The sequence below is a fragment of the Kogia breviceps genome, chromosome 7 (genome assembly GCF_026419965.1).
Source record: "Kogia breviceps isolate mKogBre1 chromosome 7, mKogBre1 haplotype 1, whole genome shotgun sequence".
Classification (NCBI taxonomy): Eukaryota; Metazoa; Chordata; class Mammalia; order Artiodactyla; family Physeteridae; genus Kogia; species Kogia breviceps.
Genome location: NC_081316.1, coordinates 12,294,948 through 12,318,284, shown reverse-complemented (window position 1 = coordinate 12,318,284; position 23,337 = coordinate 12,294,948). Strand labels below are relative to the sequence as shown.

Here is a 23,337-nt window from a genome sequence, read left to right as displayed (position 1 = left end):
AGAATCGATTCAGATGATCTTTGTTGCCTGGTGTGTGCTGAGTGTCAGGGGAACCACAAGGAAGTGTGAGGTGGGGATGCCGTCCTCACGTTATGCTGAGTCCAGCTGGAGAGGTAAGACTGAAGTCTGTGAGACCACCAGCCCAGCAAGGCAAGCTAGGCCCAGCTAGGCCCAGTGGTAAACCTGTAGGGTTTTATCTGCTGAGGCTTCTGAGGGTGAGGGAATGCCTGGGAGGCCTTCCCGGAGGAGGCAGGTCCAGGGGGGATTGAGAGACTGGCCAGGAGGGCAGCTTCCCCAGCTGACTCAGAGGAACACTGAAACTTCACAGGGGGTCATCAGAGATCAGCTTCCCGTTAACTTGGGTTTCTATCTGTAAATCCTCACATAGCTGGTGGAAAGGAGATGAGTGTTCCTTTTACCCTAATGCCCTTATGTAGATAATTAAGTAAGTACTTAAGTAGATAATACCCTTAAGGAGGAAGAAAAACTTCTCCCTAGCACCAGCCCACCTCCCTAGGGTCTTTTTGTGATGCACCTTGCAAGATTCTGTGCCTACAGGCCTGTCGGGCCCTGAGACCAGCCAGCTGACAGCCCCTGGAGTGGGCATTACCAGGCAGCTCAGATTTTGAAACCAAATAACGCACAGGAAAGGGCTGTTTACCAAGGACGTATCTGCAAGCCTTTAAAACGTCTCCTGAAACGCTGTTTGGTTGCAAAAGAAAACTACAGAGAGAATAACAGCTACAGAACAGAAAACCATGCACATCTGGAAACACCTGGTCACTATATTTGGAAAAGCATTTGTTAGGATCCCCCAGCAAGCCACCTCTGCAGTTTGTAACGGTGTGAGGAATGCTCTTCAGTTTGAGCGGGGAAAGAATCAGAAGAAGAAAGACAGTTCCAAATAACTAGAGTTCTATTTGGTGCATGTAATACAACTCTATTCTGAACATAGAGAAAGAAGTGGTACGATTCTTACTAATGGAAAAATGCTTTCTTCCCGACCTCACTAAGTGAACATTAAACAAATACTGGAAGATTATTAATTCAAAGGGTGCCAAGATTTTAAACTACCCTGGGTGCCCAAGTGTTTCTGACCTTTCTGCCAGGCTGCATATTCTTGTTGGTGAGATAAGCCTAATAATACGTGCAGAATAATTTTAGAACCTCCCGGAGGCCATGATTAGTGTCTGTGGTTGAGGGATTCACGTCTGGAGGAGTGGGTGTCAATGGAAGAGCCCAGGAAGAGAGCAACTTGGTGTCTCTGTCCTGTGACTTTGATGGCTGCTCCCTCCTTCACCAATTCTATTCCATTCTGCAAATAAATATCTTTCTGGGAAAAACAATACTTACATCATAGGATTGAGTGGAACTGACCCCACGGGGACCAGCAAGTTCAGCTCAAGGTCAGTGCTCGATGTCACACCACCACCTGGTGGCCTCTTGTCATGTCTCTGGATCTTTCTGTCTGCAGAGAGTGATCTTCCCAGGGTCTGCAGTGACCTGATAATTTATCTTTTTTTCTTTTTTTTTTGGCTATGCTGCAGGCATGCGGGATCTTAGTTCCCCGACCAGGGATTGAACCCGTGGCCCCTGCAGTGGAAGCGTGGGGGTTCTAACCACTAGACCGCCAGGGAAGTCCAAGTCCTCTTCTTACCTGCCGTTTGCTGGGCTGAGGACCCAGGTTCCCTAAATCACCTTGTGACCTAACAGGAGATTGGACCATCCAGTGACCAAATTGGGGCTGTTTGCCTCACCTGAGAGCAGCCAGAGATGTGCGGGGATGGCCCCAATTTCACCCTCACGTAGTCACTGAGTTTTAAAAGAGATAGTGCCCGTCTCATGTCCAGCCCAGTGCCTGGCATGCAGGGGGCGTTCAATGCTTTTAGCTTCTCTTGCTGGTAATATCCTTATGAAGTAGGTACCATTACCATTTTGCTGACAAAGACACTGAGCTCAGAGACCTGAGTGAGGTATATAGTCTGAGGCCACTGACGTATCCTTCGTGAGCCTTAGCTTCCCCATCTGTAAAATGGGTCCCTAAAATCCCTTCCAGCACTTGAGCCCGGCTCCTCCAGAACTTGGGGCGAGGCGAACTGTGGTCTCTCTGGGAGCTTCTCTCCAGGACCCTCCTGGGCAGGCAGAGACACGGTCGCTCGGCACACTCCATCCAGGAGAGAGGGTTCCTTACCTGCGGTTTTGAGGATGAGCAAGCTGACCTGCCCAGATCACACGATCAGGGTAAGGGATGGAACTGGGGTGCAAACCTAGGTGCTCTCACTCCACCCCCAGGTCTTTCCAACCCCCCTGTGGCCCTTCTGATCTGGAGGCCACACTGTCAGGACACAGAGGCTGCACCAGGTGGCCTTAGCGAGCCCTGGAATGCTGACTCCACTGGCCTCCCTTCCCTGAGCTGAGGTCTCTTGGTCCTGCACTGACTCATGGACCCACTGCCTTTGGCTGGACCCATTCCTGCCACAGGCCGCCCCTCAGCTGCCTGGACCTGTGAGCATCTCTGGATATCAGCTTTATTCACGAGGTGCTGGACGCAGCTTTGTTCATGCACAGTTGGAGCAGCCGGGGGGGAGGTGTTACCAGCTGGAGGAGAGGCTCTCAGATGAAAGGCAAAGAGTACATCTGGGAGGGGGCAGCTTTGCTGAGCGGTTGAGATCTTAGGCCCCCGGGGTTAGCCTGGGAAGAGCCCACCGTACCCTTCTGCCTGCTCAATCAGCTTCAGGACCTCGAGCAAGTTGCTTAAGACCCTGGGTCTGTTTCCCCATCTGTCAAGTGGGTGGCTGTGATGTGAGGTGCTCTAGGCTTCCAAGGATGCCCCATCTACTTCCCCCCATGCCTCCTGGCTCCACCGCTTTGTCAATGGTTAGGAATTTGCCCCTTCTATCTAAGTCTGACCCTGTGGCATTGGGCTGGCAGGAGGCTGTCCGGGCTCCTCCAATCCCAGCCCGTTCAGGACGGGTCAGACCCGCCCCAATGTCCTGGGAATGATGCCATAAGGTGCACACACATGTTGGAGGAGCACGGCCCTCCCCTGTGCCCACACCCACCGCCTGGCCCCTCTGCAGGACTTTCTCTACTGCCCACCCCTACTGAGGCCCTCGGCGGGGGACAGCCCCTTGCCCTCACTGGGCCTCTGTTTCCTCATCCATAAAAGAGGGGTGAGAATATTTGCTCAGAATTCCTGCCAAGTCCTTCTCTTTCCCTTGGAGAAGGGAAATGGCAGGGCACCTGTATCTGGGTTGGAATCACCTTTCTTCTACACCTGGGTGAGGGTGGGGGAGGGAGGAGGAGGGGGAAGGTGACAGGAAGATTCCATTTCCCTGGGAGGATGGTTAGGGTCCCAGGGTCTCTGGGGGATACCTGAGTCTTCTCAGTGACTGTCTTCGAGGAGGGAGACAGATGCCCCTCGTCTACCCCCATCACCTGGCCATGGGGCCTGTGGCGACTGAGCTGGGGGCCCCCGTCGGAGGGAGGCCAGGAATTCAGAGGCCTGGGAGCCATCCTGCCCCCTTAGGACCAGGTGGGGTAAGACCCCCGGGCTCGCCACCTTCTCTGCCCAGTGGTCTCTTCCTCTCTCCTTGCCTGGCGGCCGACATGCCCCTGCCCTGTGTCCCCCGTCACACGCCAGGGACCGGGGGGCCTGGGTGCCGCTCCTGGAAGGGCAGGGGCTGCTCGCCGCGCTGCCTCCGCTCTCCCCTGGCCCTCCTGAGTTCACACGTGTTCCTGTGAAAGCCTTGCTATTTGTGCGGGGCTTGGAGATGCTCTGCTTGTGAGCTGCCGCCTCTGGGAAGTTCTCAAGTCCCTCCCGGCTCTGAGGCCTCACCCATCTGGCCCCACCCACCCAGGGGGCCCAGGAAGCTGCTGCTGGGAGCACCGGGCTCCCAGGACCAGGGCCCGCGAGAGCATCAGCTCCTTCCCTCAAAGTACAGAAGGGGAAACCGAGGCCCCGAGAAGCGAGTGGTCTACTGGGGCCCCACTGTGAGTGTCAGAGCTGGAACGGAGTCCCCCCTAGGGTCCCCATCGGCCTCCACCCTCCTGCTGCTGAGGACGGGAAGCCCTGAGAGTCGCCTGGAGGCTGCCTGACTTTCTTCCACCTGAGCTTGTCCAACATCGGATTAGAGGGGCCGGGGAGCCCGTCCCCCGCTTTCCGGGGGGAAGAGGGCAGAGCGTGTGATTTTAGGAGAGGGTGTGCGCAGGTGTGAGTGTGCGAGCGTGTGTGTGAGGGTGTGGACATGGGTGTGAAGGTGTGTCGGTGAGGGAACGTGTGTGAGTGTAGGTGGGCATGTGAAAGCATGTGTGTGTGTGTGTGCGTGTGAACGTGTGGGCATGCATGAGTGCAGGTGTGCGAGCGTGTGTGCACGTGTGCGTGTGTGACTGTGGTGTGTGTGAGCATGTGTGGGGGGTGAATGTGTGTGAGGGTATCTGAGTGTGAGTGTGTATGCCCACAGAGTGGTATTCAAGTGGGTGGGCACAGAGAATTTGTGCATCAGTTTCTGCATTCAAGTTCTCATCCAAATAGCCCCGGTGGCCTCTGGACAAAGTCAGGAGCGTGGCGTGGAAATGGTCCAGAAGGGCGTGGTTCAGGCCAGCTCTCAGCTCAACCAGGGGTAGAACAGTCTGGCAGCGGATTGCAAAAATGGCCCTAGCTCTCTATCCCTCCGTGTATCCACCCCTCTTGCAGCTACAACAGGAGTCTAGTTTCCCAGATCTTTGAATTTGGCTGTTTGGGGCTTTCCTTTGCCAGCAGAGTGTGCAGCAGAAGTGTCGCTGCCCGTTCTGACCTGAGGCCTCAGGAGGCCTCACCTGCTTCCGTTCTCTCTTTGGAAACCGGCACCTGCCATGCAGCATGTCCGGGCCAGCCTGCTGGAGGATGAGACACACGGAGCGGAGCCACACCAGCCCAGCTGTGGCCGCTGAGGCCCCAGAGGTGTGAGAAAGCACGGCCAAGGTCAGCAGGGCCACCTGGCTGACACTGAGCTGAACAAAAACACGTGGGTGAGCCCAGATGAGATCAGGATACCAGCCCAGACAACCCGTGGACTTGTGAGCAAAAGGAGATGCTTCTGGAGGAGCGCCACTGAGGGTCCCTGGTCGGTAGTCATGTGGTCCTCCTGTGGTGACAGCTGAATGAAGCAAAAGCCATTCCCCTATGGCGGCCTTTTCCTCTCTCACACCAGCAACCCCATAGGCCAGGGACCAAAGAAGCTGTGCTGACCTTTTAAGATCCAGGAGCAGCAGGAAAAAAAGGAAAAATGGAACCATCCAGACTCTAAGGCCATCACTAAGCCTCACCCCCTCCTTTCCCACAGACGATGACCTTCGTGACCTTCATCTCCCTTCATGACTTGGCTGCTATGGGCAGCCACCCTCTCTAGCTGAGTGATTCCTTGTTTTTCCTTTGGGGAATGCTTGTTTCTTTCCTGTCATTTACCATTTTCAGAATAATGGGAGTGCCCTAAAAGCCTCCACAGTTAATCAAAGATATTTTTTTAGTATCCCTGTGAGGGCTCATGTTTCAACCCGCCACAGGCATTATTGTTGTTATTTTTATGGCTATCGTTATTATTCTTGATGTTCAAATTGTTCCTTTTTAAGCTAGTGAGAGCCCTTTCAAACTGGCTCCTGTGTCCTTCTGATATGACCCCTGTGGTCACTGACAGTTTCTTTTCTCTGGCACAGGTTCCTAGACTTAGTCTGTTCTCCAAGGAACTGGGCTCTTTTTTTTTTTTTTTTTTTTTTTTTTTTTTTTTTCGGTATGCGGGCCTCTCACTGTTGTGGCCTCTCCCATTGCGGAGCACAGGCTCCGGACGCGCAGGCCCAGCGGCCATGGCCCACGGGCTCAGTTGCTCCGCGGCATGTGGGATCCTCCCGGACCAGGGCACGAACCCGTGTCTCCTGCATCGGCAGGCGGATTCTCAACCACTGCGCCACCAGGGAAGCCCGGAACTGGGCTCTTTTAGTAGGAAATGATATTTAGAGACTATAATCTGGACATCAGCGGTGCTCGTGGAAGGGAGTTGTTATTGCTTCCTGTGGGTTTTTCAGTAGATAAAGAAATACTCTAACTCTAGAGTACTAGAAAAAACACATGAAAGAGAAAAATAAAACATGCGTTCATATTTCTAATTCAAAATGTGTTTAATATTAGAAGACAGTTTCCTTTTTAATGTTTAAGTTTCCCCAGTTTTCAACCCCATTTTTTGGGCGTACAGCTCTATGCAATTTTATCCCACGTAGAGTCTTGTCACCACCACCACAATCAGGGTACAGAACTGTCCCATCACCACAGAGAAACTCCCTCACATTTCCCCTTAATAGTCAGCATCCCCCCAACTCTAACCCCTGACGACCACTGATCTGTTTTCCATCTCTGTAATTTTGTCACTTCAAGAATGTCACGTAAATGGACTCATACGGTATGTAGCCCTTTGGGACCAGCTTTTTCACTCATAGTAACGCCCTTGGGATCCAAGTTGTCGTGTGTATCGGCTGCTTGTTCCTTTTTACTGCCGAGAAGTATTCCACTATATGGATGTAGCACAGTTTGTTCCCCAGTATTCATCCAGTGAAGGACATTTGCCTCATTTCCAGTTTTTGGTTATTACAAATAAAGCTGCTATGAACACTTGTGTGTATAGGTTTTTGTGTGAAAATAAGTTCTACTTTCTCCAGAACAAACACCCAGGAGTGAGACTGCCGAGGCATAGGGTGAGTATATACTTAACTTTATAATGATCTACCAAACTGTTTTTTAGACTGGCCGTGCCATTCCCACCAGCAATGCCTGAGACTTCCAGTTGCTCTGCCTCCTCGTCAGCACTTGGTATTATCAGTATTTTTTATCTTAGCCATTCTAATAGGTGTGCAGTGGTGTTTCATCACAGCTTAACGACTAATGATGCTGAACAACTTTTCACGTGCTTATCTGCAATCCTATCTCCTCTTTGTTAAAGTGTCTGTTCAAGTCTTTTGTCCATTTTGTAATTGGATGGTCTGTTTTCTTACTGTTGCGTTTAGGGAGTTCTTTATATTTTCTGGATCAAGTCCTACGTCAGACATATGATTTGCCACCGCACAGCATCAGGAGCTCTGGCTCTGGAGCCCAAGGCTTGCTTTGTACTTGGTTTCAATGATGTCGTCATGGTGGGACTCTGAGTAAGATGTTCTCTGTGCCTCAGTTTCCTCATTTATAAGTTATGTTCTGGGGATTCAACAAGAAGACAGCTATAAAGCGTTGCTGTACTGTAAGGTTCCTGGCTCGATGGTGAACTCCAAGAGGGCAGGGGCTGTGTTGGTTCTGTTCCATTTTGTCCCCTGGGCTGAAGCTGTGCTAGGCAACAGGGGCACCAGGCACTGGTTATTGTAATGTTGAAATGTTTTCATTCTGATTGTCCTGAGCCCAGTGAGACCCCAGACCTATCTGTCCTGTGCTTAGATCTGTCACCTGGGCCCCCTCACCTCCTCACTATCCAGCAACTAAAGCCTCAGAACCTGGTGCCTCCAGAGCCCTGCTCCAGCACGGGGGCCTTTGTCCATCCAGACCGCTTGGTGCTGTTAATGTATTGGTTGTTTAATACTTAGATTTTCACCCCTGGGCACACCCTGAGCATCTGGTACAGCACCTGGCACATAGCAGGTATTCGATGTGTATTTGTTACCTACGTGAACAGACAGCTGCCATCTACACACTACCCAGCACATGGACGGGTGTCCCTCCCCTCCTTCACTGTCCTGGCCATGCTCTGAATCAGGGTGGCAGGCCAGGGACTGCTTGGGGTGCAGGCCTTGAGTAAAGATGACGAAGAAGGTAGGCAGCCTTGAGCCCAGCTCTTTGGACCCCAGCCTCCAGGTTTTCCTCCTGGTGGACTGAGAATAGATTTTCCCCCCATGGATTTCTCTCCTAGACCCTCCCTGGCCCCAAGCATGGGCACTGCTCCCAGGCCAGCAGTGCCTTGTATTTCCCTGCCTATGGGGTAGACATGGGAACTGGAGCTTTTAGAGAGAAAAGGAAGCGTGATGAGCCAGTGTGGTGGACGGAGTGCTGGGGTGCAGGTCAGAGACTGGGAACCCTGTTTTGTGTCCACTGCTCTGTAACTGTGGCTCAGAGAAAAGCTTCTCTCTCTGAGGCTCAGTTTCCTCCTCTGCAAAGTGAGGACCACAGAACTTTGTAGATCTGTGGGGACTGAATGAAGCAAGGTACAAAAGACCACTGAACCCCGGGCCATGGCCAGGCCACTCAGCTATTGGGGAGGCCTCTTTCCCATAGAGAGTCACATTTTAATGTTCAGGGATGATCAAAGATGGAATTGTAACTCACCGTACAGGGGCTGGGGTCCTTGTCAACCCACACCGAGAGGGATCCAGATACAATAAACTACAAAGACAAAAAGGAAAAAGAGCGATTGTGCAGTGTGTTGAAAAAGACCACTGTCCTTTCAGAGGTGTAGCTCTCAGACAGTCTTTAAGCTCTACATACCTTGTTTCCCAAGATGTGCAAGTCTGTTGACCTTCTCTCAACATTTTCACTATCCCAATGGTTAGATGTCAAATATAGTAAATACCACAATACTCACACTTTTTTGTGACTAGGTTAAAACCTTCTTTCTCTGAAAAAGCCTGAATTTTCTGCCAGGATGCTACAAGTCTCATTTTTGTGTCTGGTATGTGTCGGGTCCATTGGCATCGCCCAAACTCATTGATTGCTCACCTGGCCTCACGCTTCCTTATTCTCGACTCTGCGATCTCGGAAAAGCAGGGGCAGGGTGGCAGGGTGGGCAGAGTTCTGGGGCTGGGAGACAGGAGACCTAAGCTTTTTCTCCACTCTTGCTGTGACCCTAGACAAGCTGCTGCCCCGGCCTAGGGGTCCTAACTAGCCCTTGATGCTGCGAGGCAGGTGATGGATGTGTGAACCCAGAGGCAGTAAGAACTTGGTCCAGTTGCGAGAGCCCTGAACTGAGGGGGCCTGGGCTCCATCAAGACTTTTCTTCCAACACTTCTTGGCTGTGGGGCTGTCATCATCTCTCCTAACCTCTCTGAGACCCAGTCTTCTCCTCTGGCAAATGGATATAAACTAACAATCCCTGCCCTCTCTACCTACCAGGGGGGTCATGCAGTTCTAACGGGAGAATAGGGTGGGGTTATAAATGGGGAGGATGGGGCCTTGCTAGCCCTCTTGAAACTACTCCCCAAAGGGACTTACTTCCTCTGCCATTGGGGAAGCTAGAAGGCAGTAAGGTTAGGAGTATAAAGGGCAGATTTGGGGCTCGCTAGAAAGCCACCATGGGACTTTAAGGGAGGACTGGGAGCCTGAAAGGTGCCTGCCCTCCCTAAAGACTTCCACAGTGATCATACCGCCTGCTGAAAGCAATTCTCAGCCTGCCGGCTGTAACCACATTCTTCACAGATGGGACTTGTTTACGTTCAAGGTGTTGTCCCCAAGGGGCAGATGTCCTTGTCGCCTTGTGCAGGGAAAACAAACCTGGTTTGTTCATCAGGGTGGTAAACCAGTCTAAGATCTGGCCAACCCAAGGCTGTGTTTTAATATTGAAGACTCCAAGTTTGTAGCTAGGGAAAGACAGATGGACCTAATCTGAACTTTTCTTATTGCGAATTTATTTTTTACATGTAAATCTAAAAGGGCAGGGTATTTGATGTCTTTCTGACTTTTTTACTCAACCCGTCATGCGACAATCAATTCAGGTTTACAAATGAATTTCAAAAATGCCCAGTCGAAAAAAAAACCTCCAATGGATTAAAAAAATTATTTGACATATCTGGTGATCTCATGACAATACTAGAGATACCTGACACCAAAGGCCCCGTCTATGTCAGAAAGAATAGTAATACTGGAGCGGATCTGGGAAGTCACCTTGACCGGCACAGCTCTCTGGCTTTCTAGACAGACGATCTCTCTGAACTCCTGTTTAAGCTCAGTTTCTTGAGCTGTAAAATAATCATAATAATAGTTCCTTCCTTACATTACTTTTCATAAAGTTCACTGAGATGCTGTCTGAGAAATACCTGTAAATACTAAAGTGTTCTAAAATCATTTATTGTGACTGATCCTTGTAAATTCGGAAGGAAGCTTTGAATCGGATGATTAGAAATCCTGAAAATGTTAACCTAGTTCCAGATGATTTGGTTCAGGGACTAAAACCTAAAAGTTAGCTGAAATCTAAGAATGCAGGAAGGAGGTCCTAGCCAGTATAAAAAGACAAGAAAGAGAAATAAAAACATAAAAGGATTGAAAAAGAAGAAACAACAGGGTCATTATTAGTCTATGAAATGATAGTCTACACAGAAATCCCAAAAGATCCTAAGTGCAAATCACTAAAGTTAATAAGAAAGTTTGGTAACTTAACTAGAGGTAAGATCAAAGCGGACTCCCGCCGCCGCCGCCGCCGCCGCCGGAGCTGGGAAGGCCAGCGGCGACGGTGTCGCAAAAGCGTCCCGAGGGCGTCCGTTCTTGGCGGCCCAGGCCACGGTATAACCGGGCGTGCTGAGGCTTGAGAACTAGTATAGAGGCCGTCAAGGTTCTCCGATATTGCGGGAGTTCGATGGGTAAGTGAAGTGGCTCGCCGGTGCCCCGGGTTGCTGAGCTCTCGCCGCCTGCGTCCCCGCGGCTCGCCCGCCGGGCCATGCTGGCCTTGCGGGTGGCGCGCGCCTCGTGGGGTGCCTTGCGCGTCGCCGTGTGGGTGCCGGGAGCGCGGCCGGGGAGGGGCGCGCCCGCGGGGCCTTGCTTCCGCCAGTGCCCTGTTGCCTGGGCTGCCTGGAGGAGCGCTGGTGGCTGCGGCCGGCTGCGCTCGGCCTGCGGCTGCCTGGGGCGAGCTCGCGGGCCCACTGCTCGGGCGCGGGGAAGGCAGCCCCCGGGCCCGCAGCGGAAGAGGACGCCGCCACCGAGGCCCGGGGCGCTGGGGCCCGGCGAGCGCCGCCAGCCTGTGTGAAAACCCATGGCCAGCCTGTGTGAAAACCCATGGACAATCCCAAATATGCTGTCAATGACGAGATTAGGCTTGCAGTTTGGGGCTATTTGATTATTGAAGAAGATTTTTTTTTTTTTGGTACGCGGGCCTCTCACTGTTGCGGCCTCTCCCGCTGCAGAGCACAGGCTCCGGACGCGCAGGCGCAGCGGCCATGGCTCACGGGCCCAGCCGCTCCGCGGCACGTGGGATCCACCCGGACCGGGGCACGAACCCGTGTCCCCTGCATCGGCAGGCGGACTCTCAACCACTGCGCCACCTGGGAAGCCCAGAGAGAAGCTTTTTGCATTAACTTACTGATGTTACTCTTTGTTACATAGCTGATAACTTCCTGTCAAAAACCAAGAGCTACTGCTCAGAATTTATGCTTCCATCATAGTCTCTAAATGAGACTGAGTAAATACCTTTTGATGTACGTGCCCCACTCCCATTATTGTCACCTTTTCTAGGAATTACCTGCTCCCCTAAATGCTCAGGGTCACCGAGGTTTGAGGACCTGGTTGCCATGTTTGGTCTTTACACGAATGTCTCTCAATCTGGCCACAGTTGATTGGACAACGTGTATAGGTATTTGACTTTAGCTGAGCCAAGCATAATTCCGTTCCCAGGACACTGTGTCTCCAGGCATGCCTTGGACATACTGCAGCTTCTTAATAGACCACCGCAATAAAGCAAGTATCACAATAAAGCAAGTCATAGGAATTTTTTGGTTTCCTAGTGCATTTAAAAGTTATGTTTACAATATACCACAGTCTACTGTGTGCAACAGCATTGTCTAAAGAAAGGTACACACTTTAACTAAAAAGTACTTCATTAGCATAAAAATATGCTAACCATCATCAATGACTTCAGCAAATTGTAGTCATTCTGCAAGAGTAACATCAAAGGTCACTGATCACAGATTACTATAACAAATATAGCACTAATGAGAAACTTTGAACTATTGCAAGAATTACCAAAATGTGACACAGAGGCAGGCAGTGAGCAACTTGGAAAAATGGCACCAATAGGCTTGCTCTATGCAGGGTTGCCACAAACCTTCAATTTGCAAAAACAAACAAAACCAAAAAACGCAGTACTGTGAGGTGAAATAAAGTGAAGCACACTGTATTTAACCCTAAGACAATACAGTCCCAATCTGGGCTTGTCTCTTCAACAAGAAGTAGTAGCACTGCCATACTCCACTTTATGGAAGGAAGAGTGGAGGAACAGCCAGAGAAAAGAGATGGCAGGGGAGTACTCCCTAAAAATTCGGATGGTCCTCATTTCCCTGATTCTAGTTGCCTTTTTGGACCTGCCTGTGAGACACACCTGCATCTTTAAAATAAATTGCTCTTTATTTTGTTACAATCAGTGTAAGAGGATGCACACCAAGTGAGAACTTTCACAGTGTTCCAGAATAACGGCTGAGTCTTAAAGCTTGGGACAGAAGGCAGTATTTTGCATCTCAAGTTCATAAAATTGCCAGAGGTTGTGGCTAGTAGCATTTTCCAAGGGCTTACTAGCAGGCAGTGGTTCAGAGAAGTGGCAGTGGTCAATGGAATTATCGTCCCCAATTATTCTTTCGCTTTTCCCTATTAGAGAGTTATACACCTTCACATGTTACCTTGTCATTTTCAGTGTCCTCCCTTCCCTCCATGGAAGGAGAATACCGCTCTACTCGCTGATATTGGATTTGACCTTGTAACATGCTTTGACTGATACAATGTGAGGGACATGCCACGTCTGTAGATGCTTCTGCATATTATAATGAAAGCTCAAGCGGGCATTCATATGTTTCCAGTTGTTCTAATGAACCAAGTCAATACATTATAATGGTGGGATAAAGGAATAAGTAGGCAATGATGGCCAGGCAAAACTGAAAGCGTTTCTTATTCATTGAGAGGCAAGGAACTAAAAAGTCCTGTGATGTATGAGAGTCAGTTTACAAAGAGATTCAGTTTGATGACCAATGCTCAGATAGGAGTAACTGCATTGCTGAACCAGGTTCCATGGCTCCACCAACAATCCACGGATCTGACAACCCTTATACTGTAATCTTGCTTAGCCTGAGGAACTTCATTTTGGGGGGGGGGTCTGGTAAGAGTATTTGCAACCCTAGTATGTTTCTTTTCTTTCTTTCTTTATTTTGGCCTAGCAGCATGTGGGATCTCAGTTCCTCTGACCAGGGATCGAACTTGTGCCCCCTGCAGTGGATGGGCTGAGTCTTAACCACTGGACTGCCAGGGAAATACGGCCCTAGTATGTTTAAAAATAGTACCATATCTGTTAAAACTACTGTTACCCTCGGAAATGTAAAGAGAAAGGGAAGCTAGAATTTACTGAGTGCTTGCTCTGTCAGGTACTTTTCTAAGCTCTGTACTACCCTATGGGACAGGCATTCTGAAATGGTTAAAGTCCAAGAAATATACTAACTATCAAGACTGAATCATGAAGAAATAGAAAATCTTAACAGATTAGTAATAAGCAAGGATGTTAGTAATGAGCAAAGAAATCAAAACCTTCCAACAAAAAAACATTCCAAGACCAGACAGCTTCACTGGTGAATTCTACCAAACATTTACAGAAGAATACCAATTCTTCAAATACTCTTCAAAAAAATTGAAGAGGAGGGAGCACTTCCAAATTCATTTTAAGAGGGCCAGTATTACTCTGTTTCCAGAGCCAGACAAGGATACTGCAAGAAAAGAAAATTATAGCAAAATATTAGCAAACAAAATTCAATAACACATTAAAAGAATCATACACCATGATAAAGTTGCATTTATCCCTGGGATGCAAGGAGAGTACAACATATGCATCACATTAATAAAATGAGGGAAAAAGATAATTATCTCAAATGATGTAGAAGAAACATTTGACAAAGTTCAACATCCTTTATGATGATAACTCTCAGCAAATCAGGTGTAGAAGGAATGTATCTCAATACAATAAAGACGATATATGACAAATACACAGCAAACATCATACTCAATAGTGAAAAGCTGAACACTTTTCCTTTATATCAGGCATAAGATATGGGTGCCTACTCTTGTCAATTCTATTTAACATAATATTGGAAGTCCTAATGAGAGCAATTAGGCAAGAAAAAGAAAGAAAAGACAGTCAAATAGGGAGGAAGAAGTGAAATAGTCTCTGTTGGTAAATGATATGATCTTATATATAGAAATGCTAAAGAAACTGTTAAAACTGATAAATGTAAGGTTGCAGGGTTCAAAATTAACATCCAAAAATCAGCTGCATTTCTATATACTAACAACAAACTATCTGAAAAAGAAATAAAGAAAACCATCCTGTTTACAATGGGATCAAAAAAATACTTAAGAATAAATTTAACCGAGAAGGTGAAAGATCTGTACATTGAAAATTATAAGACACTGATGAAAGAAATTGAAGAAGACACAAATAAATGAAAAGATATTTTGTGTTCATGGATTGGAAGAATTAATATTATAATTTTCATAATACTCAAAGCCATCTATAGATTCAATGCAATTCCTATAAACATTCCAATGACATTTTTCACAGAAATATAAAAAACAATCCCCAAATTTATATGGAACCACAAAAGTCTCTGAATAACTAAAGCAATATTAAACAAGAAAAGCAAAGCTGGAGACATCACACTTCCTGATATCAAACTATATCACAAAGTTATAGTAATTAAAATATTATGGTATTGGCATAAAAAACAGATACATAGATCCATGGGGCAGAATAGAGAGCCTAGAAAGAATTCAACAAAAGCATCAGGAATGGGCAATGGGGGAAGGATAATCTCTTCAATAAATGGTTTTGGGAAAACTGTATATTCACATAAAAGAATGAAATTGCACCCTCATCTTACACCATATACAAAAATCAAATAAAAATGGATTAAAGATTTAAACATAGGACCTGAAATCACAAAACTCCTGGAAGAAAATTAGGGGAAGTGTTCCTCCCCTTTCCCTTTCTTCCCTCAAAACCAAGCCAACCCAAGCAAATCAGCCAACCAAGTAAAACAAGGAGAAGCCAAAAGTCAGATCTGTTACTCTGCTGAGGGGTAGGTGCAGAGCTAGAAATGGCAAGCAAAGTTAAGAGATCAGTAGTTGAGTTGACGTGGGATTCATGTTTTACTTGGGTGGTTGCAATGGTCTCTAGTTTGGTCTTCTTTCCTCTGATGTCTCATTATACCTTTCCTTGCCCCTTCACCCTATTCCCCACATCTCAGTCCCAGTAACAATCTTTCAAAACTGATCATATCACTTAAGAGGCACCTCACCGCCTTCAAAAATTGTGTCTAAACATACATCAGCCTTTCATGATGTGCCCTCTGGTTGGTTTCCTTTGCAGCTTAATCTCTCAAACCATACTCCTGCCATTCCTGATGAGTTTCAGTTCCACCAATAGTCCTTATTTTTTGGTATGTTTGTGCTGTACTCATCTTTTAACTGTAGGCTTTAAGCACTGCATATGGCACATTTTTGGAGCTCAATGATTGTTTAATACTTGTATAAACACAAATTTCTAAGTGTTCCTGCTTTCTGCAAACATAACTGAACTGACTTTCATTTCATGGTATTTGAGGTGGTCCAAGTATGTGGGCTCATGCCCTTCATGAAGTTAATATTAAAGAGAAAAACATTAGACAAGCGTTTGTTACGTAGTAGGTATGCAGCAAATGTAGACGTGGTTGTCTTATTTCTACTGTCCTAAAGAGCAAGCTGAAAGTCCAGATAACTTTTCATCAGGTTTGGAAGATATGTTGGAATGGAAGGACTTAAGTCTGAGCTCTGTGAACATGCAGAATTCCCTTTAGGGACGCTGGAGACACACCTTAAGGTGATAAACTGCTGAAACCCAGACTCAAGAGGCTCTCATATGGAGATCTGAAGCATTAGGATGGAAAGAAAGAGCAAACAGTGGTTTCAAACTGACCCCAAGTTGGACGGATGCTAAGAACAGCAGCCCTTAGTTTATAATAGTGCTGCAACTCACAAGGTGAGCTCTGCCTCGGACATTTACTTACTTAAAATGATAGAAGATTCTCCCAAGCAATGTTTGGTAAACCACCTAGCCATCTGAATGGTGCTGAAATGTGTAGGATGAGCGTGGATCTTCTAGACTCAACTACTGTTACCAGTAAACCATTCCTAGCGACGGGGCAGCCAGGACGAGGGTGTCTCAGGGCGCCAGGGTCTGGCAGCCTCTGATCTCAGTGTGACCAGGTCTGAGTCTTAAGGGCAACCTGGCCAAGACTCCCTACACACACGTCATGCCCTGACCGCAGGTCCAGAAGAGTGTGATCCCTTGGGTGGCACCCTCAGCTCAGGGCCTCCCAGACCAGGGAACCCGGTGGGGGCTGCTTCCTCGGTTGTGCCCCTTACAGGCCCTCGCGCGGTCCCAACGCTGCAGTTGTGGCCAAGGGCGCGGCTGCAGGGGGCGCTGCGCGAGGAGCCCCGCGCGGACACCCGCGGAGCCGTAGGACGTCGCAGCTCTTCTGAGCCCGCGGGCTCCCAGGACGAGGATGGGGTAGAGGGCTGACAGAGATGCCACCCTTTCCTGTCTGTATCAGCGTCGCACTCTGTCCTTGGATCTGGGCACACCCAGGGGGAAGAGGCTGTGCTTGATGTCACCCGTGGGCCTATAACACTGTCAAGGCACCCGTTTGAAGAAGCATCATCGTGGAAGCTCCCTGCCGCCAAGAATCTTCTACGTGACGTGGTGGGTACAACACTGGGAATTTCTTTGGCCTTCAGTTTACTCTGTGGAGTGGAGGTAGTACCTGCTCAGGTACCGCTTCACAGGCTCATGCTACAGAACTCTGAAGACACATGTTGTTACACAAATATAACCTACCAGTATAACCAGCTACTATTCTTTTATTCTGATTAAGTAAAAACCGTGAGTCAAATATTCAGAGTGTGTGGCAGTATCTGTCACATAGAATGAATGAATGAATGAAATAATGAATGAAAGAACCAGAGTCATCCATGTATCTAAAGATTCTCTTTTATACCCTGACCCTGCCTAAAAAGTTAAGTCTTGTATAACAGAGTGAAGTAAGTCAGAAGGAGAAAAACAAATACCGTATGCTAACACATATATATGGACTCTAAGGGAAAAAAATGTCATGAAGAGATTAGTGGTAGGACGGGAATAAAACACAGACTTACTCGAGCATGGACTTGAGGATATGGGGAGGGGGAAGGGTGGGCTGTGACGATGTGAGAGAGTGGCAGGGACATATATACACTATCAAATGTAAATTAGATAGCTAGTGGGAAGCTGCTGCATAGCACAGGGAGATCACCTCTGTGCTTTGTGACCACCTAGAGGGGTGGGATAGGGAGGGTGGGAGAGAGGGTGATGCAAGAGGGAAGAGATATGGGAACATATGTATATGTATAACTGATTCACTTTGTTGTAAAGGAAAAACTAACACACTATTGTAAAACAATTATACTCCAATAAAGATGTTAAAAAAACAAACAAACAGACAAACAAAGGGAGCAAATAAGTTTACTGCCAATCAAGACAGTCAAATGATATGATAGATGTCTCACAGCCTGATTAAAAAAAAAAAAAAAAAAAGTCTTGTATATGAGGACTATTAGAAGCACAGGTGTGAGCAAGGATCTGTGCTTTGCATATTGAGTGGCTAATTGACAAGCATTTATAGGGCACTGAACATGTGTTGACGCTGCTCTTGGTGCTGGGAATACTGCAGTGAAGAAAATAGATGAACATCCCTGACCTCAGTTGAACTTGCATTCTAGAGGGAGTGGAGGCATGATAAATAAGATCTATAAGTGAAACAGGTAGCCTGAAACCAAAGAGAAGTGCTGTGGTGGACAATAAAATAAGAAGAATAGGGAGTGTGAGTGTGCAGTTGCCTTTTAAATTGATGCTGGCAAGGGAGGCGTCATTGCAAATGTGAGATTTGAGCAAAAATCAGGAAGAGGTAAGGGTGAGAGCATTTAAGATATCTGGGAGAAAAGGCACAGGCAAGAGCTAATGCAAACACAACCTTCCAGATAGTCTGAAGTCAAAAGGGGTCTGGAAGTGGTACAACTGACAAGAACTTTTTAGAACAACTAGAAACCATAAATCCATGGAAAGCCTTTGCCCTTAAAGAATTTAAAAATATAGGAGGGATAGAAAGAGACGATAAAGAATCTTCTGACAAGAGGGGGGGAATTACTGTGGGAAACAATGATGGAATTGGTGCGCTTCTTGGGTTGGGGGCAGTTCTTGCACTCAGTACGTTTGCAGTGAAGGAAGGATTTAGGAATAAACCAGTGTCCATTCCAGAATTTCCACATGGGAGGGGCTCTCAGAGGTGGTCTGCGGACAGGTGTTGGCATGCTCATGGGGCATCGTCCTGAAGCTGGTTTGGTTATCAAGCACCCTGATTCACAATCAGAGTGTGATCCACCTAGTGCTTCCGTCCAAGCTACGTGACTGCTCTGAGACGCACACTGAGAAAACCATCCCTGGAGTCTAACAGTCTAATGGGAAAGACTTGAGAGAGAGAGTTGCCTAAGTATAGATTCTTCTGGGGTGGGATAGCAGCCTTAATGCATAATTTTCCAAGAAAAGAAAGGACAGAAAGAATGCACGCAGGTAAAGCACTTACCTAGCACATAGTTAATGCCCAATAAATAATACGTAAACACGTATTTTTATTATTAAACTGAAAAAGTACTTGTGTAAGACTTGCAAGTTCAGATTCTGAAAAAATAGCGGCAGCACAGTAGCCTGGCGTGGAACATAAGACTGCCTCCTACTTATCGACCTCATCTCTCTGATTTAAATCTGCTCGCTAAAAAGCTGTAAGGTTGCATCAGTCTGTACTGGCAGGAATTTGGGGAACATGTAGATTAACGTACCTCCTATCATACAGCTGACCTCTCTTCCTATCAGTCTTCTCTTAGCTCAATTTGCTGCATCCACACTGGCCTCTTTGTTCTTCAGTAAACACTCCAGGCCTGCTCCCTAGGTCCTGCTCTTCTGGCACACTCTTCCTCTAGATGTCCCTGTGGCTTATCACGTCAACTCCTCCAAGTCTTTGCTCAAATGTCTCTTTTCAATGAAGCTTGAATATCCTATAAAAAGTTGCAACCTGCGCTCACCTCATACCTCCTTGCCCTCCTCTACATTTTATTTTTTTCCCCACAGTCCTTTTCATCTTTTAACATATTATCTTTTCCTAGAAGGTAAGTTTTACCCGGGTAGGGATCTGGGTGTGTTTTGTTCATTGCTATAACTGAAGCACTTAGAACAGAGCCTGGCCCACACTAGGTATTCAGTAAATATTTGCCAAGGGAATGAACTGGAAATATTTTTGTGAGATAGGCAGATATTGTTGAGAAGTCTGGGGGAAAATGGAAGGAGAGGGAATATTTTACTGGGTGCTGTAAGACAACACAAATCTCTTAGTAAACCCTGTTGAATTCTTCCAATTTTCCCTTATGCCCTGCTCTCTCTTCTTTGCTTTTTTGCTGAACTACTTTTAAAAGTCTGCCTCTTCTTCTTCTTGTCTGTTTGGTCTTGTATATACTATCTTCAGTTCCAGTTCTTTTTCTCTGATACATTTCTACCACCTCCATCCCCCTCAGCCAGTGAATGGGACAATGCCTTTCTTCTGGTAGCAATTTTGACATTCAGCACCATGAGGTGGGGGGACCTACTCACAAGCAGACCTGCTGAATCCTGAGATTCTGGCCCCAATGATCTCAGGCACTTTCTTATATTACAGCCCTGGTTTTTGATCTGACTCAAGGCCCCAATAATTAGGGTGTATGATGAAGAAAGATACAGCATGATAGGTTTGGTTGGGACAAAGGAGTAGAAAGAATGGTCCAGAAATTCATCTTCCCCAAGATAAATATATAAGGAGTATGTCAAGAACACCAAGCTGTGAGATGGTCAATGTCCACAAAGCCCTGTGATCCAGATCATCTCTTGACTATAAGCCCTGACCTCATCTTCTCCTTTAGTACCCATAGTCTCAGATTTACTTAAACTCTTTATAGACATACACATATAGATAGACAAAAGAAAATCAGAGAGGTATGATTGCTGGAATTCATTCCATCAAGTCTCTCCCACTGGGTAGTTGAGATAGAGGAGTCACTGTCTCCTTTTTAAAGTGTTTGGCACTTGCAATATCATGGTCATTTATCCACTCAAGTAGCACTTCTTAATTTATTGTCTGTTATTCTTCTGAAAATAATAACTTCCCTTGAGGAATTATTTGATTTTCCTAAAATAGTTTGTATAAGAAAGGCAAAAGGCAATGGCATTCCGCAGTGATATAGGAAGGGTGTCCAAAAATCTGCTCTTTCATAAAAGCAATGAAGACATTGGAAAAAATTGTCAGAACCAACTTTTTAGAATTCTGGAAATTAACCAAAGGCTTGCAATAATCTGAGAAGTGTTTATTCAAGAAAAATGGCTGACTTTTGTTAACAAGCTTTGTGGTGTTTTAATTTGCCCTATTTCCACCCCCCCTCCTTCCTGGTAGTCTTTAAAACCATACCTCAGAATAATGGTAGCTGTGAAAACCAGCAGTCTAGCAAGTCACTGAAGGGGGCAGAATAGAATTAGAACTCCTCCAAAAGCCCTCCTCCTGGAGAATTGTCACAATTTGACCAGTATGGCAGCTCCTTGGAAAAGCCCTAATCACAGGGATTACCTTTATGTGATCTGACTCAGAGCTCACTCAATGAGAAAGCCCCATTCCAGGGTATTTGTGGAATCCAGTAGGGGGCTTTTTAAGAATAGCAGCTGGCATGTAACTGAAGAAACAATACCAGTAGCAATACCAACAAAATGAGTCTGGACAAAGAACTTAAAGTGAAAGTCTAAGGAATGATATGTCCATAAGGGCTCTGTAAAGTTCTGACATGTTCCTTGAAATCAGTCGGCTTCACACATGTTCAGGGTTGTGCACGTGCCAAGGAAAGCCCTGAGAAGGGCTTAATTCCTGGCTGACCTTGAGGCTCTGTGGAAGCAGGAAGTGAAGGCCAAGGCAAAGTCTTAAACTCTCAAAATGTTGAAGGAATGAACTGATACACCTATAGATCCCAGTCAGCAAGAGGTGGAAAACTTGTAGGTTTCAGCCACTTAAGTACATCTCATTCCAGTCATTAGCTGATCACTAAGTTAATCAAGCAGAAACTTCAGTGACCGGCAAGCCACTAAACAAACAGCAACGACAAATGCTTGAAATCTAGTAAAAATTCTCAGGGTTTGATTTCCAAAGTTGCCTTATTATATTATTTAGAATGTTCCGTTTTCAACAAAAAATTATGAGACATACAAAGAAACAGGAAAATATGGCCCATACATAGAAAAAAAAGGCATTAATAGAAAGGGTGCCTGAGGAAGCCCAGATGATAAACCTGATAAACAAAGACTTTAAATTATCTATTATGAATGTATTCAAAGAGTCAAAGAAAACTACATCTAAAGAATAAAAGGAAAAGTATGAGAACAATATCCATCAAGTAGAGAATGTCAATAAGGAGACTAAAATTATAAAAATAGAACCAAATAGAAACTCTGGAGTTGAAAAGTACAATAACTGCAATGAAAAATTCACCAGAGGGGCTCAATAGCAGATTTGAGCTGGTGGAAGAGGAACAAAAAGAATGAAGAAAAATGAACAGTCTCAGTGTTCTGTGGGATACCATCCAGAATACCAGTACAGGCATAATGGGAAACTTAGAGGAGAAGAGAGAGAGAAAGGGGCATAAAGAACATTTGAAAAGATAATAGCCAAAAATTTCCCAATTTTGATGAAAAATATTAAGCCAAGAAGCTCAATAAATTCCAAGTAGAATAACTCAAGGGGATTCATATCTAGACACATCAGAATCAAAATATTGAAAGTCATCTACAAGGAAAGAATCTTGAAAGTAGCAAGAGAAAAACAAATTATGAGCAAGAGATCCTCAATAAGATTAATAGCTGACCATGGACGTCAGAAACCATGGAGGTCAGAGAAATAATAGAATGATATCTTCAAAGTGCTGAAAGAAAAGGAATATAAAAATGAATTTTAGGGACTTTCCTGGTGGCACAGTGGTTAAGAATCCGCCTGTAAATGCAGGGGACACAGGTTCGAGCCCTGGTCCGGGAACATCCCACATGCCATGGAGCAATTAAGCCTGTGCACCACAACTACTGAGCCTGTGCTCTAGAGCCCACAAGCCACAACTACTGAAGCCCACTCTTCACAACTACTGAAGCCTGCATGCCTAGAGCCCATGCTCTGCAACAAGAGAAGCCACCACAATGAGAAGCCTGTGCACCACAATGAAGAGTAGCCCCTGCTGGCCACAACTAGAGAAAGCCTGCGCACAGCAATGAAGACCCAACGCAGCCAAAAATAAATAAATAAATAAATTTTAAAAATGAATTTTATATTTGGCAAAAGTAAAAGTAACCTCTAGAAAGGAGGGAGAAATTAGACATTCCCAGGCATATAAAAACCAAGAGAATTGGTTGCTAGCAGATCTGCCTTACAAGAAATACTAAAGATAGTACTTCAGGCTGAAAGGAAAAATACTAGACATGAAGTTAGCTGCACCTGAGGAAATAAAAAGCATTTATAAATGTTACTACATAAATAAATATAAAAGTCAGTATAAATACATTTTTGTTTGTAACTCTTCTTCTCTTATCTGATTTTAAAGATAATTGTATAAAGCAATAATTAAGAGGAGGGAGAATATTCCTAGAGTAATGAAAATAAAGACAAAAATAAACAAATGGGATGTAACCAAACTTAAAAGCTTTTGCACAGCAAAGGAAACCATAAACAAAACGAAAAGACAACCCACAGAATGGGAGAAAATATTTGCAAATGAAGAAGCCAACAAAGGATTAATCTCCAAAAGATACAAACAGCTCATGCAGCTCTACTGTATATCAAAACAAAACAAAACAAAAAAACAAAACAACCCCCCCCAAAACCAGACAACCCAATCAAAAAAATGGGAAGAAGATCTAAATAGGCATTTCTCAAAAGAAGACATCCAGATGGCCAAAAAGCACATGAAAAGATGCTCAACATTGCTAATTATTAGAGAAATGCAAATCAAAACTACAATGAGGTATCATCTCACACCAGTCAGAATGGCCATCATCAAAAAATCTACGAACAATAAATGCTGGAGAGGGTGTGGAGAAAAGGGAGCCCTCCTACACTGTTGGTGGGAACATAAATTGGTACAATCACTATGGAGAACAGAATGGAGGTTCCTCAAAAAAACTAAAAATAGAACTACCATATGATCCAGCAATCCCACTCCTGGGCATATATCTGGAGAAAACCATAATTCGAAAAGAT

At 46.0% G+C, this 23,337-nt stretch overlaps 1 protein-coding gene across 8 annotated transcripts in view; it reads left to right on the top strand.

Annotated features, from left to right (window-relative positions):
- Positions 1–10,432: 10,432 nt before the first annotated feature.
- TCN1 (transcobalamin 1) overlaps positions 10,433–23,337 on the top strand; it is a 317,931-nt gene continuing 305,026 nt past the window's right edge. For 7 of the 8 annotated variants that reach the window (XM_067037309.1, XM_067037308.1, XM_067037306.1 and 4 more), the window contains exon 1: positions 10,433–10,575. The gene's annotated coding sequence lies outside the window, so the exon portion shown is untranslated. Of the gene's footprint in view, positions 10,576–16,622; positions 16,701–23,337 lie in introns of those variants that run through there. The other variant, XM_067037303.1, reaches the window with a different exon arrangement.